We start from the raw sequence: 15,876 nt of genomic DNA on the forward strand, positions 1-15,876 counted from the left end.
TATGGTTGCTGAACGGCAGGAAGTCAGTTTAGTTAATGGAGAGGAGGTGTCACCAATTATTACAGATAAAGGTAGTTAGGAGGTGTGCTGTTGCATTTTGAAATAGCTGAAATGTAGGCACTGTATGCTCCCGTGGGTCAGGATTTCCAAACTGACTTAGAACAGAAGAAAAGAAATCCATGAGGGACAGGAGATGGAGAGATGTCTCTAAATGTTCTTCTCCCCAAGTGGAAACATGCAACCATGCCAGAGATAAGATATTATTGTTTGTAAACACAATCCCCCTCACCAACACTTCCTAAACCATATTCACATGTTGTCAAAATATATGCTTAATATTTATCCACAACTTTTGTCACTGTCCTCTGAGGCCAACTGGATCCCTTGCATGACTAAGGCAAGTAGGGTTTGGTCCAGTCTCAGTAAGACTAAATGGCAGTGTGTGTTATTTGGCTGCCACAGGTGTTATAGAGCAAGGGTGGGTGGGGTGAAGAGGAGAAAACTAGGAGTGGGCAATCTGGGTAACAATAGAAACAGGGATAAAATAACAAGAATGCGGAGGGACAAGAGGTCAGGGATTAAGGGGCAAAGACAAGGCAAGAGGTGAGTCTGTTGGGGGAAGCTGCAGTGCAGCCAGAAAGGATGATGCATGGCTGTTATCTTTGGGTGCTAAGGCTAGTGCAGTGATCTGACTCCATTTCCTGTCCCTGACCCTCTACATCCTGGCTGTGACCAGGAGCCTAACTCTATGCTAATGCAGGGTTTCCCCCTTATTGTGCTTGGCCAGTCTTGTTTTATATGCCCCAAGTGGTAAGACTGCTGCTTCAATCACTTTTGTTGTTTTAGAGAGAGTGTAGTGTATTGTGGACTGTGTTGGAATTGCAAGCTACCACTTACACAGGGAGGGGAGGTTTCTGGTCCTGTTTGAAGGCTAGGATGCTCTGTAGGGAAGCATGCCAGCTGCCAGCATAGGCAGCCTTCAGATAACAGTCTAGATTAAAGTGGGTATGCTGTGCCTTTCTGTTTTAGGAAGCAGCATGCCTTGTCTCTCTCTCTCTCTCTCTCTCTCATGTTATAGTTCTGAATTCTAAACAATAAAGTAGTGTTATGTTGCAACCTTCCAGCAAGAGTATTTATGTTTTTTATCTAACTTCTCTGTGTGCATGCTGAGAGGAGAGTGCTCTTTGGGACTAAGTGGAATAGGATGTGCATTTACTGAAATGCTGTCATCTGGCAGAGCTGCTACGGGACTGCTGTTCAGACATTTAATTGTTAAATAAATTAAAATTCTGAGACACAACTAGTACAATCATTAAAATTGCAGATCAACAGCCTTTTCCAAAATTGCATTTGCAAGGCTGAACTGGCTCCTTTTATCTATTAGTAAAGAGATGCATCTAGCACTAATGATAAACAAATACATTTGTAAGCAGTGTAGCACAAGATTACCTCAAAGATCAATTTCAGCTGCTAAACATGACATAACAGCCTTATAATGGCAAAAGGATTCAGCACATTTTTAAAGAAAAATGTAGTAAACAAAAAATAAGCACAAAATGGACACATAAACGCCACACACAATTGCTGGAAGTGACTTGTTTGTAAGCATGTATTAGAAAATCATATTCCATTTAGTAGATCTTCAGAACTTACTGAACTTCTAAAGCAGTGTCCAAGTTTTGGATGTCTTCCCCTCAATAACCTTAATGGCTCTAACTATTTCACGCTAATGATTTCCCTTTACATAGTTAACTCTCTCAGTAGCTATTTGGGGTCACTTTGAAATCTGAGACTCTACTTACATAATAAATTGAAAGAAAAAATGCTAATGTGACCGGATTGTGTGCAGCCTATGCACAGGGCGGAATGTGTCTCCTTCAAAGGGTCCCTGATGTGACAGCTGGCTCTCTTTTGAGCGAACCATGACAAAAAGGAGTGATGGGGGGGGGGGGGAAGAGCCATTGCTTCAATCAGCAGGCACTAGCACACTACTTCTAGCTGTCTATGGAGGAAACCACACACTAAAGTCCCTTAAGGGCATAGCGGTGTGTGCACTCTCTCTGCACATCAAGGAGTTTAGGTAAGCACTGTGCTGAAGCCGCAGCTGAAGTGGCATGACAATCCACCACCCTTAAGGCAGGCTACTACCCAACAGGCAAATCCTTTATCCTTTCTTCACAGACATCAGTTTGTGGCATATCTCAGTGCAGACAAGGCCAAGTCTTTTTTGACTTTCTCAATTATTATATCATATTTTCTAATATTCTTTTTTCACAAGGAAAAACAACCCATTCAAATGTTCTGTGCAAAACTCAGGTCCTTGCTCACTTTTGAGAAGAATGAAACATCTCAGAAATCTCAGATTTTCTAATCTGTTTGCTTTCTGTGTCTCTGGCTTGCTTTGAATAGCAAAGATGTGGGAAAGAGGGAAAAGCAATTAATTATCTGGTATTTATGGGCTTAATTTGATGCTTTCACTCTCCTTTCATACTCCAACAGGAGGCTTTGAGGAAAAGAGTACTGAAGAGTCCTGATTTGCCATTGTGATTCATTCTTTGCTCTTTTCTCTGATTCCACTTTCTGATGAAGACCACTCATTTAGCCTTGAACTTATATCATTTTCTTCCCTCTTCACCACACATTCAGTCAAGCTTCCCCTCAGTGCCACATTAATATCCCCACCTTTCATCCTAGAGAAAGCTGCTCTATGCATCCGATGAAGTGAGCTGTAGCTCACGAAAGCTTATGCTCAAATAAATTTGTTAGTCTCTAAGGTGCCACAAGTACTCCTTTTCTTTTTATAGCCAGTTGTGTTTCTGCAATGCAGACTACATGTGTGTGATGTGGATGTTTGTCCAGAAATGACTGAACTAACCCTGCCATGCAGGTTTGGATCAAGTAAATCCAAGGATTCCCAGAAAGCCATCTGACTGTCTCAAACCCACATAGAAGACCTAACATTCACGATGTGTCCATATTCCTGCTTCTTTCATGCCACTTGTTCAGGCTCTCTCAATTATTAGGAGCTGAGTGGGAATAGTTCAATTCCATGTTTCCATAACTGGTGTGTTTATAGAGAAAATAAACTGTGTGGGGAGTCCTGTTACACAAGAGCAGGGAGTGTAACTATTTGGTGTACTGTAACGCACTGGGACCGAGAGATTCCAGTTTATTAATTCAAACGTTTATTTGAACCAAAAGCATTTCTTGTGGTTAACATCTACTATTAAAGCAGTAGATTGTGATAGGTAGAAAAAAAGATATGCTCCTGAGGTTCAGGCAGGTCATGATGGATTTGTCCCACAATGTCCAGTTACCCCCTTATAGATTCATAGATTCATAGATACTAAGGTCAGAAGGGACCATTCTGATCATCTAGTCCGACCTCCTGCACAGCGCAGGCCACAGAATCTCACCCACCCACTCCTACGAAAAACCTCACCCATGTCTGAGCTATTGAAGTCCTTAAATCATGGTTCAAAGACATCAAGGAGCAGAGAAGCCTCCCTCAAGTCAACCATGCCCCATGCTACAGAGGAAGGCGAAAAACCTCCAGGGCCTCTCCAATCTGCCCTGGAGGAAAATTCCTTCCCGACCCCAAATATGGCAATCAGCTAAACCCTGAGCATATGGGCAAGATTCACCAGCCAGATACCCAGGAAAGAATTTTCTATAGTAACTCAGATCCCATCCATCTAATATCCCATCTCAGGGGATTTGGCCTATTTACCCTGAATATTTAAAGATCCATTACTTACCAAAATCCCATTATCCCATCATACCATCTCCTCCATAAACTTATCGAGTAGAATCTTAAACCCAGATAGATCTTTTGCCCCCACTGCTTCCCTTGGAAGGCTATTCCAAAACTTCACTACTCTGATGGTTAAAAACCTTTGTCTGATTTCAAGTCTAAACTTCCTGGTGGCCAGTTTATACCCATTTGTTCTTGTGTCCACATTGGTGCTGAGCTTAAATAATTCCTCTCCCTCTCCTGTATTTATCCCTCTGATATATTTATAGAGAGCAATCATATCTCCCCTCAACCTTCTTTTAGTTAGGCTAAACAAGCCAAGCTCTTTAAGTCTCCTTTCATAAGACAAGTTTTCCATTTCCTCGGATCATCCTAGTAGCCCTTCTCTGTACCTGCTCCAGTTTGAATTCATCCTTTTTAAACATGGGAGACCAGAACTGCACACAGTATTCTAGGTGAGGTCTCACCAGTGCCTTGTATAATGGTACTAAAACCTCCTTATCCCTACTGGAAATGCCTCTCCTGATGCATCCCAAAACTGCATTAGCTTTTTTCACAGCCATATCACATTGGCAGCTCATAGTCATCCTATGATCAACCAATACTCCAAGGTCCTTCTCCTCTTCCGTTACTTCTAATTGATGCGTCCCCAACTTATAACTAAAATTCTTGTTATTAATCCCTAAATGCATAACCTTACACTTCTCACTATTAAATTTCATCCTATTACTATTACTCCAGTTTACAAGGTCATCCAGATCCTCCTGTAGAATATCCCGATCCTTCTCCGAATTGGCAATACCTCCCAGCTTTGTATCATCTGCAAACTTTATTAGCACACTCCCACTTTTTGTGCCAAGGTCAGTAATAAAAAGATTAAATAAGATTAAATAAGATTGGTCCCAAAACCGATCCTTATATTTTAGCCTATATATAGAAATCCACATTATATATTAATTATGCTTCTACCAATCAGCATTAAAGGATCATATATCTTCCAATTAAACACATATACAATATTAACCATTTTGTTGGTTAATTTTCAATCTCACATAACCCATATATGGTGACAACTTCATCTATTGGCTACTTAGCGCATGGTTGTTTTTCTCTCTACTATACTCTCCTGGTTGCCTCAATTTCTCAGTTTTTGACCTTAATAGTACTTTCTTGTTTATCTCAACTTCCCTGTTGTTGGGTCACCAAATTGAGTGGGGACCCACTTATAAACACTATCATCAGTTATTTAGCAAGCAATTTACACAACTTTTAGCTTGGGTACATTTTGTAATTGTAACAAAAATTTTCTATCTTACAATATAAATATGTTTGTTTAGAAATACTTGTCAAACCATAAGTCAACTTTGACCTTCTGCAGGCTCAGGCCTGACCATTATTGCTCCTACATAATCCACACATTTTAGCTCCAACAGAACCTGCACTATGCACTAGTCAAGACCACAGTAAAGAAATCCTACAGTAATTCATCAGGGCCTCAAATTGTTATTGTCAAAGAAGAGATCTCAGTTAGTACAGCCTGGCTCATGCTTCCCATGATGAAGCACTAGTGTAGAAGCAAGAAACATCACATTTGCATTCCAGTCTGACTCCATTGGGGTGGGTGCCCTACAGCTGTAGGTTTGGCAGCACTTTCCAAACCATCCCTTTCACCAGTACGTTTCACAAATCTACCACACACCCACAATATAGTGAAAATAATGTGTTCAGAACTGACCTGTGATTGGTTTGAATTAGCATCCTGGAGGTGAAAGTCTCCACATTCTATCACCATTCTATCTACCACTTTAATGTAAGTCATCTGGTCTCTTAGTAAGTGTTGTTTTTCTAACTTGGCTTGAGTCACTCACAAGACTCAGCCATGTAAGTGGATGTTAATAAATATATGCTAAAAGAATTAAGAAAGGAGGAAAGATAATAAAAATAAAATAAAATGTAACAGTACATGATTATGAAAGTTATGAAAAGTGTTCAGTCCCTTAAATCCAGCTCACCCGTCACTATTTTATAGTGTAACAGACTCAAACTAGGATTTATCAATTGTTACTATGCTTGGTCGCAATTTGGAACTTTTAACTCTGGTATTACTCTGAATTCTTATACTCCTGCTCCAAAAGCATAAGCCCCAATCACTTTAGCTAAAGGGATAATGTTGGCAGTATACAGACTATGACACAAAGTTGAACAGTAATGTTTTTTTCCCCCAGGACAGAATAGTAGTGCACAAAAATATCAGACAGATAATTAACAATAAAAAGTTCATTTTCCAAAATGTAGTTTTCTATAGCGTATAGAAACCTAAATACATAGTTTAGTCAGATGTATCTTCCTATGATTCAAAATTGAACCCATAGGGAGATCTTACATAATGCAGCCATTGAGTACAATGACTCTCATACACTGTTTTATCCATCGTATTTCAGAAATATGTTTTCTTTCCCTTAGAAAATGTATCTTTTTTGGCAAGGTGAAAATTGATTTTCTGTCTACCGCTACACTGTGTACTACATTCAAAACTCGCAGAAATCCTGGCCTGTAAAAATGTCTACCCCCCAACCTCACCCCCAAAGCCTGAGCTGTGGATTCTTTCAGAGAAGTGTATGTGATTGCTGCAATCACATTTTTTTTCAATTTGGTTTGATTTGCATTAGTCCTAGAAGCTTGTGATATTTATAGCAGATACAATACAGCAGATGCAACTAAACAGAAACATAGAGAAGCTATTCTTTCACCAGAGATGGTCAGGAGTGGGCTACGCAGCCAAAGCATATTGGTGAATCTGGCCAAGTATCTGCTGCTCTCGTAACAATTTCACAGAAAGCAACTTGAAAGTTATGAGGGCTAGATTCACAAGAGGGAGTTATTCACTGATGCCTTACATGTCCAAGTCCAACATTTAAGCATCACTGGGATTCACAAACCTGTCACTCAGCTTCCACTTAAACCTGTAGGTGGCTAGAGGCCCTAGGTGCCTACATTTCTGCCGATAAATTCCCCTGTGTTGCCTAAACTGCTTCAGTTCTCCAAGTCCTGAAACTGCTGATCAGCTTAGCACCTAACTCCACCTAAGCAGTAGCAGGATTCATAAAGTAGGGAATCCCCCACCTATCTTGCCTGCAGCGCCCATGCTGGCAAGTATGCTCTGAGCATGACTATCCACACACATGGCAAGAATATGGCAGTGCCCCCATAGCTTAGCGGTTAGTGTAATCATCTAGCCTGTGGGAGACCCTGATCTGATGATGTAGAATGAGAACTTGAACCCATAGCCCAGAGAGTGTCCTAACCACTGGAGTAGAAGTGGACTCCTCCCAATCTTTCCTGTTGAAGCTGCTCCACTTTGTATGAAATTCTTAAATATTCATTGGACCAAGGAGAAAGTGAAAATGACTCTACTCTGCAGCCTGGTGGTTAGCTAGCTCTCCTGGAAGGGGTAAGTCCCTGTTTCAGTAACTACTTAATTATTTATACAAAATGGAACAGGAGATATTGAAAGAAACCTACCCTGAAACCCACCAGTTAGGGTGCTGTCCTGGGACATGGAAGACCTAGTTCCTAATCAGACAAAATAGGGATTTGAACCAGTGTCTCCCACATCTGAGGTAAGTGAGCTAATGGGTACCAGAGCAGTGACAGCACCACTTTTTTTTTTTGGTAGGTAGCATTGCAACCCATATGTCCTCCTTGTGACTCTACCCCAAGGCTGGAATCTTTGAGATTGTTATCACAGTATAAACTTGTATAAAAACTAAGATATTTGGATGTAAGGGACTCATTTCCCAGGATCATATGGGAAGTTGATAAACTTTTAACGAAGAAAATCTTTGACACTGCACTATGATTTATGGAGACAACTGTGATGAGTTGGATCACAGAAACCCCTTGGGGGTTGCCAAATGATGTGCCAAGACTACTTTTGCTCCTGCTTTCCTGCCCTGTCAGCTTAGGACTTCAGTGCCATGCCTAGTTTGAGCCAGACCCACTAGACTGCTGCAAACCCAGACCCAGATCTGAACCATGTCTGGCAACAGCTGTAGGCTTAACTTACAGCAGCCTAAAGATGTGTTCCTGTCTTTAACACTCAGATGCCCAACTTCCAATGGGGTCCAAACAGCAAATAAATGTGTTTTACCCTGTATAATGCTTATACAGGGTAAATTCATAAATTGTTCGCTCTTTATAACACTGATAGAGAGATATGCACAGCAGTTTGTCCTCCCCCCAGGTATTAATACATACTCTGGGTTAATTAATAAGTAAAAGGTGATTTTATTAAATACAGAAAGTAGGATTCAAGTGGTTCCAAGTAGTAACAGACAGAGCAAAGTGAATTACCAAGCACAATAAAATAAAACACACAAGTCTAAGTCTAGTACAGTAATAAAAACTGAATGCAGGTAAAATCTCACCCTTAGAGATGTTTCAATAAGTTCCTTTCACAGACTAGACATCCTTCTAGTCTTGGCACAATCCTTTCCCCTGGTTCAGCCCTTGTTGCAGCTCAGGTGGCAGCTAGGGAATTTCTCATGATGGCTGCCCCCCTTGTTCTGTTCCACCCCTTATATGGTTTTGGCAGGAATCTTTTGTCTTTCTGGGTCCCCCCCCAAAAAAAATGGAAAAGTACCAGGTTGAAGATGGATTTCAGTCCCAGGTGACATGGTCACATTTCCTATGAGACCCCAAGCATTCATTCCTCCTAGCCTGATTCACAAGAAGTCCTGCATGCAAACAGAGCCATCCACAGTCAATTGCCCTGGTTGATGGGAGACATCAAGATTCCGAACCACCATTAATGGCCCACACTTTGCATAACTACAATTTAACTTTGAGGGCCTATTTCATATTTCTAGTTTCAGATACAACAGTGATACATTTATACAAGTAGAATGACCCCACTCAGTAGATTATAAGCTTTGTAATGATACCTTACAAGTGACCTTTTGCATTAAGCATATTTTAGTTACATTATATTCACACTCATCAGCATACTTTGATAAAATCATATAGAGTGTGTCACAACATTTAGAGCATGTGGACAATTTTGTGTGCAATTGTACATGGAAGACATTGATAGAAAAGCTAGAGACAATCAATATATGTAAGAGTCTCAGAGGTTAGTACTACAGTTTACAGAGAAGTTTAGAAATAGTTATTTATTCTTAAGGAAATGAAGTTAAAAAGGGAGATATAAAGGGGATCTCTTAAGGGGTAAAATAGATACATAATATGAAACTGATTGGGAGGGCTGGAAGCCAGGAAAAAGAGGAAATTAACTGAAGTTCAGAAAGGGTTCATCTTTAAAGAGGTTTAGTAAAAAGGAATGTATTGAGACTCATTAATGTGTGACACAGAGTAACAAACACATAAATAGGAAATGTATAGCTAAGATTATATTTCAAAAATAATCATGCTTACAGGAAACAAATATACAGTAGAGGATGCCACCACTAACTAGTTCACCAGACTGTGATGTGCTTCAGGGCCTCCAGTATAAATTGCTATACAAGTAGCTTACTCAAAGGTGTAATGAAATTGCCAACATTTATTGCATAAGTATATTTGTGCCATATAAACAAAATATTCACAAATTAAGTAATTGTTGTATGTTTAGCTGGATGACTTTATCTTAATTGCTTTGTAAAAATATACTGCTCTCCATGAAAATTACTGTACTTTGTAAAGATACTTTGTAAAATCAGTACTCACAACACAGTCACTATCTTTTACAGAGACAGCAGAAATTTCTCCATTGGAATATCTGGCTATTTCAGGCACATGTTTTGTAGAATCAAGCACCATATAAATGAGAAATGAATGCCACTCATATTTCCAGTGTTGCCAAATCTTACAATTGTATTGCTAGCTTCACAATATTTGGTGTATTTCTTAGTCCCATGTACCAGTGTCATGAGAATCTCAGCTTGAATTTAAATTAAAGTAAATCTCTAACCATCATGGTCGCAGAGAGAAATCTTGAAAATGTGATCTGAGTATAATCTAAAGTTTCAGAATCTCGAAGACAAAGAAAAAGAACCCCAGATTTTTATAAAAGAATCACATGATTTTAAGACAATATCATTTTTATGTGGGGGAGGGGAGCTTGACTCAGTTTTGAATTTCTGGTGTTTCACTTGTTCGTTTGCACTAAAAAATAATGTAATTTATCTGGTATGAAGCCGAGTTCAGAATTAAAGTTTCTTTTTTTAATATGTTTTTAAAAGTGATATGGCTTTTCAATGTTTGTTTTCTAATACCAAATTGTGTTTTGATTTAATTCAGTGCTCACAAAATGAGGCATCAGGACTTCATTCATACAATTCATGTTTTTTTTTTCCCCTGATATCAATGTAGTTCTATCTTAAACTATAAGATGTCTACTATTCCAGTGCTGGTCAGGAATGTGCAGTAGTGTTATTTGCATCAGAGGACATTCAGGTCAGAAAATAAAACTGATTGTACATGGTTATCAAAACAAGGACTTTAAACTGTTCTCTTAAAGGTCCAATTTCTTACCTATTTAAAATCATTGAGACTAGTCTCCTGGATAAACTAAGCAGGAATGGGTCCAAAGTCATATTAACATCTTTGGAGATGCAAGCCCTATATTTCTCTCCAAAACTGCTAGAATTTCAGCACAGTTCAAGCTTTCCTATGTCACCCTGGAAACGTATTTCAATTATGATCTGAAGGAATAACTGTTATGGCTGAGAAGGTACTAAGGAAGGCCATAGGGATGTCCAGTGTCCATATGACTTATCTTTGAATCTATGGGATGCATTCTACTAATCAGTGTAAATTGTTATGTGAGCCTGAGCACTTGTCTACTATGAGTTGGACTAAGATTACCAACTCTTTTAGACTATCCTCATAGGCATTCTGGTCATGTTTATTTCCTGAGTGCATAAAGCATATGCAACCCTTCTGCCAGGTGGAGCCAAAAGCAATCAGGGCCAGGTTCAATATCTAGGGGTTCCTTCCCATTGATACAACACAGAACCGGCTCGAGCCCCATCCCAGTAACCTGGGAAATTTACACACCATCCCTGGGTGCTTCTGAGAGGCAATATTTCCCCACTCGCAAGCACAGAGTCTGAGTGTAGAAAAGAAACTTTTAATAATCAGGATTCATAAACATAAACCATGAGTAAAACACCCACCCCCAAGTAGGTTGGGCAGTGTCCTGTTCCCTTCAGGTTCTTAAGTCCAGCAAACCAAAAGTCCCTCTCACATGCCTGACCCTTCTCTGCACCCCACTCACAGTTGCTGACCTTGGTCAATGGTGACCAGAGTTCAGAGGTGTGTCTGCAGAGTTCACCTCCCTCGTCCCTTCCCCACCTGGTGAGGTAAAGATGTACCTTACTCACACTGCTGCTCGGGCACTCACTCCCTGCACCTCTCCACCAGCCGCCCTGCTGGCCGCTCATTGCACTTCCCCACCGCACCAGCCACTCGTTCACCAGCTGACTGTCAGCCATCTTCTGCTGCCACCTGCATCCCTGCTGTGACCTTGGCACATCAGTCTGTTAGTAATTTTCAGCTCTTTGCAGGCTGAGCAGAAACACAGTCCTATCTCAAGTGATTTTAGCTCTCAGTGATTTTTACCTCTTAGCAGGCAGGGCAGAAACATAGTCCTACCACAACTGATTTCAGCTCTGATTGGACATTTAATATAACAAAGATGCTCCTAATGAAGCCTATTTAGCTCTATTCTTTGAACAATGGCAGGAACAGGTTAAACCAGTCTAGGGAGAATCCTTGAGTGTATGAAGCCTCCTGGCTGGGGATACCTGTCTCTACCCCCGCCCCCCCTTACTTCTACAGAGCTGTGACATTCAAACCCCTAATTTAATGAGGTTCTTTCAACTGAGGGTAACAGGTTAAGTACAGTCATTTGGGACAGGTTAAGTACAGTCCTGCTTCCCTGTATTCCTACAATAATTACAACATTGGTAACCATATTTTGTTACCCCTGCATTCAGTACTAAGGTGATCTGCACCCAACACCAGCCAAAGTCAATCACTTTTTGCTGAATATGTAAGCAGAGCAGGAGCAAAATATATTGACATAAACACTCCCAAGTCTCTCTCTCTCCCTCCCAGCCACCTGTCAGGGAAGCAATCATTCAGACCCTGCTTACACATGCATGCCCACCACTACTCTTTTGTCTAACTATATAGGTACTGAGGATCTCTGCAATGGATAGTATAAATCCCCCACATAAACTGAAGCGGTTAAGGATCAACTCTGGGCCCAGGAGACCCCACCTGAAGAGCATGCTTCAGCTGGAGGTGGAGCTTAAAAGGGAATCACATAGTTCAAAAGGGGCCTGCCAAGGGAGGGATCTAGCTGTACCTTAAGCACCCCTGAAGAAGGGTGCTATAGAAGCCTTTGCTGGGAAGAAAGAGCTTGCCTACTGAGCCTAGAGGGGTTGACTGTTCAATTATGCTCTTTTTCTTTACTACTTTGTATCAAGTTGTAAGCCTTTGGTGAGGTAGTTAGTGGTAGGAAGGGGCCCAGGGAGGCAGCCTTAAAGCACTCCAAAGTGCTGCATATTGTTGCCTCTTACAGGGTCCTGGGCTGAAGCCTGGTGGTGTGGACCCCTACCAACCATGCTTGTTATGAAGAGCACAAAAACCCTCACTTCCAGGGGTGGGTGAAGACTTGGAAAATTTTGTGGCTGGAACCAGACCCTTGCAGGGGTCAAAAGACACACTGAAGGCTGCCCAGCTGTGAGAAAATGGGATCCAATACTGTTGCTGCTAGGAGGCTGGCTTACAGGACAACTGACACAGTTGCTGGTAAAAAGCACTTTATTTCCCTTCCCACAGCAATATATATACAGCACTTGCTTATTCCTTTTCTGTTGTTTATCACCCAATGTTCTCATCATTCTTATCTTTGGGTTCCATTATCTTGTGGTGGTAAAGACTCTCAGGTGCTGCTTATCACATTAGTCCTTACTTCAGCCAAAGTTTAGTCCTCAGTCCAGCCAAAATCTTCTGGCCTTGTCCTTCAACTTGCCACCCGCAGCCCCGCCTCTTGTACTGTTATTTTCCATTACTTGGCACACATTTCTAAAACATCTGATACTCAGCATTTCCCACATCTCCCCCTTTTTGTTTAAAAGCAGCTTGAATCATCCGTGACATTCCCCAACGCATACATTGAACTATATATGGACCACACAAACAAATTATACCAATACAGATACCAATTAATAAAAGAGTGTGCTATAATGATGTTATTCATATTTTGTTCTAATTTTGCAAGTAACTCATGAACAGAGTGAGAATGATCTGACAAATTAACACAACACATACCCTCAAAATCTTCACATCCGTGTCCATGTGCTAATAACAAAAATTTACTCGCAGCACTATTATATAAAACTGCATGGCAAATGCTATCTACATTGATTAATAACTCAGTTAATATTTCAAAAATTAGATTAAACTGTTTAATACTCCAACACACTAATTTTTCTAAATTAAAAGCATTTTCCATAATAGCAACACCAGGGATGCTTAAGCAATAGAAAATCAATCGCAGCTCGATTATCTAAAATGGCATCTCTTAATTCCTGTTGTTCCATACTTAAAAGAGCAATTGCCTGTAATATAGCATTAAGCACTTTAACAGCAAAACAAGCTAATGCATTCAAAGTTTGCACCATGTAATAAGTTGCAAAGCCAGGAATGCCTGCAACACCATTCAGCAAAGCCAAATATTCTGAGTGACTATATAAGGTAACATCGGTGGAACACGTATTTTGCAGGACCGTGCTTCGCCGATTTCGCTGCTGATTCTTTCCGGGCAACAAAAGGGTCATTCGGCTAAGACAGCACAAGGTATTATGACTTAGATTGGCAGGAATATAACTAAAGGTTCGTTCGCCGCAGGTAAAAAACCAACCAGACGGCAAAATAATATGTCCATAATTAAAAGAAACATTAACCGCATTCGTACAATTCAAAAGGGGGGCATTTACGGTTTGGCAGCCCATGGGTACCTTTGCGCGTGTGCAATTAACCACTCACGCACACGTTACATTATCTGCCCCGGCTGGGTACGGGGTATGTAAAGATAGGGCCCCAGGGGGCAAGGAGTAATTGGCGGGGCCCCAATTTGCCATATTCGAATACTGTGAAGACAAATTGGCATAAGCTGCAAGCATGGTGTGACTGCCAATTTCTTCGGGATGATTACATATGGGCACAAGACAAGTGCCCAGTAGTTCCCCGGCTGCCACAGAATCAGACAAACAAAAGTGTGTGACATTGGCTATCAATGCTAGACGTTCCCATAGGTTATACGTCATTCGCACGCGTAGGGGTACAAGGAGTCCCCCCTGAAACCCAAGCAATACCACTATAACAATATCGATAACCCACATCCTCATTCTGGAAATAAACAGGATATGGCCACAAGCACAACCTCCTCTGATGCTTCCCCTCCAAGCGCGGGATCTTGTTCTCCAGGCGCCAGGTGCAAGGGCGAGCGAGGTTGCTGTAGCCACGGCCGCACCCAGTTAGCAGGTATCCACCGAGGACCTTCATCAAGGGAGACACAAGCATAACCCCGTCCCCAGGTTAGCAATTGTGCTGGCCCCTTCCATTGTTGAGAGGCATAATCAAACCATTTCACCTTAGGTTTCTTCTGCTCATGTTCTATCCCAATACTTCCTAGATGTCTTTGCATTGGAACATGATTGTTATCAGCACTACTAGGTTGCAACCAATTAAGGACATATACCGCTTTAGCTAATCGCCCAGCTGGTGTCTGAACTACTGCATCCTGTCCAGTTTGTGCCTGCTTATCCAACATTCCTTTCAAAGTACCATGAGATCGTTCAATAATGGCCTGGCCTGTCGAATTGCCTGGCACTCCTGTTTTGTGTATTATCCCCCACATTTGCAAAAAGGTTGCGGTGCGCCTGGCCACATACCCAGCTCCATTATCTGTTTTTATCAATCGGGGCACCCCTAATGCAGCAAAACATGCCTGCCAATGTTTTATTACTTCCTTACTGCCCGTGGACACGTGGGGTGTAGCCCAGATAACTCCAGAGAAGGTGTCTACAGAAGGTGACACATGGATGTATTTCTGCTTTCCAAATTGGTTATATTGGGTGACATCTGACTGCCATAATATTAAAGCCTCTAGACCTCGGGGATTAACCCCGGCGGGAAAGGTGGGTGTCAACCTATTACATTCTGAGCAAGAGGCTACAATACTTCGGGTTTGGGATATAGGTAGAGAGAATTGTCGCGCTAGGGCTTTCGCTGATTGATGGAAAAATCCATGAGACAGGCGAGCTTGCTCAAACCGATTGGGTACTACTACAGATCCCACCAGTGCATCTGCCTGATCGTTGCCCGTGCTTAAGTATCCAGGCAGGCCAGTATGGCTCCTGATATGGCCTACAAAGTATGGATACTTTCTTTCATTGAGTCGATGCCAAAGGCGCAAGGGTATCTGTTGCAATGCTGGATTATGAACCTTTCCCAGCATAGCTCTCTCCAACCTGTTTACTAACCCCATGGAATATTTAGAATCGCTCATCACGTTGAGCGATTCTTGGTTCCAGTGATCAAATGCCAAAAGTATAGCTAGGAGTTCTAATATCTGTACCGACCCCTCGCTAATAACCTTCTTATGGGCCCAAGTATGTCCATCCCACCAGACTACCCCTGCTCTCCCTGTTCGCCCAGCCGCATCAGTAAATACTGTTATTCCTGTCACTGGATTCTCCTGTCTCATAAGGTGTTTTTCCAACTGCAACGGGGAAGAAAACAGGCGGTGGGGAGGGTAATGACAACTCAATTGTCCCTGATAATTTGCTAGGGCAACAGCAAACACGGTGTCATACATCAATAGATGTGTAATCATCGTTTTTGAAAATGGCAACAAAATCTGATGCGGATCAATTCCTGTCATTACGGTTACTCTTTTCCGCGCTTGCACTATTAGCATGGCTATTGCTTCAATTCTGGAAGTTACCGTACACACATTTTTACACGGTGGGAATATCCATTCCAAACCGACTAGGGGGTCTTTATCCCTAGTATCCCACTGAAATAATAGCGCTTCCAATACTGCATCT

This window comes from Dermochelys coriacea, chromosome 1 (genome assembly GCF_009764565.3).
Source record: "Dermochelys coriacea isolate rDerCor1 chromosome 1, rDerCor1.pri.v4, whole genome shotgun sequence".
Classification (NCBI taxonomy): Eukaryota; Metazoa; Chordata; order Testudines; family Dermochelyidae; genus Dermochelys; species Dermochelys coriacea.